This window comes from Penaeus monodon, chromosome 31 (genome assembly GCF_015228065.2).
Source record: "Penaeus monodon isolate SGIC_2016 chromosome 31, NSTDA_Pmon_1, whole genome shotgun sequence".
NCBI classification, from domain to species: Eukaryota; Metazoa; Arthropoda; class Malacostraca; order Decapoda; family Penaeidae; genus Penaeus; species Penaeus monodon.
The window spans coordinates 28221870-28222084 of record NC_051416.1 but is presented as its reverse complement, the minus strand read 5'-3'; positions in this window follow the sequence as shown (position 1 = coordinate 28222084).

The window sequence follows — 215 nt, the reverse complement described above, 5'->3', positions numbered from 1 at the left end:
GAAAGAAGAAGGGTTTGTGTGAAGAGCATTGGGTGGAAAGTTGTCATCAGGAAGAATTTGGGGAGGAAATCAATACGTTATGCAAAATAGCAATTACCAGATGATTCGAATCACTGATTCCACCAAGGGAGAAAAAAGCGGTAAGTTCCCGGGTTTCATGGTTAATCAGAAATCCCTAGGGATGCAATGCACAGCAATGTATAGCGACCTAAGCA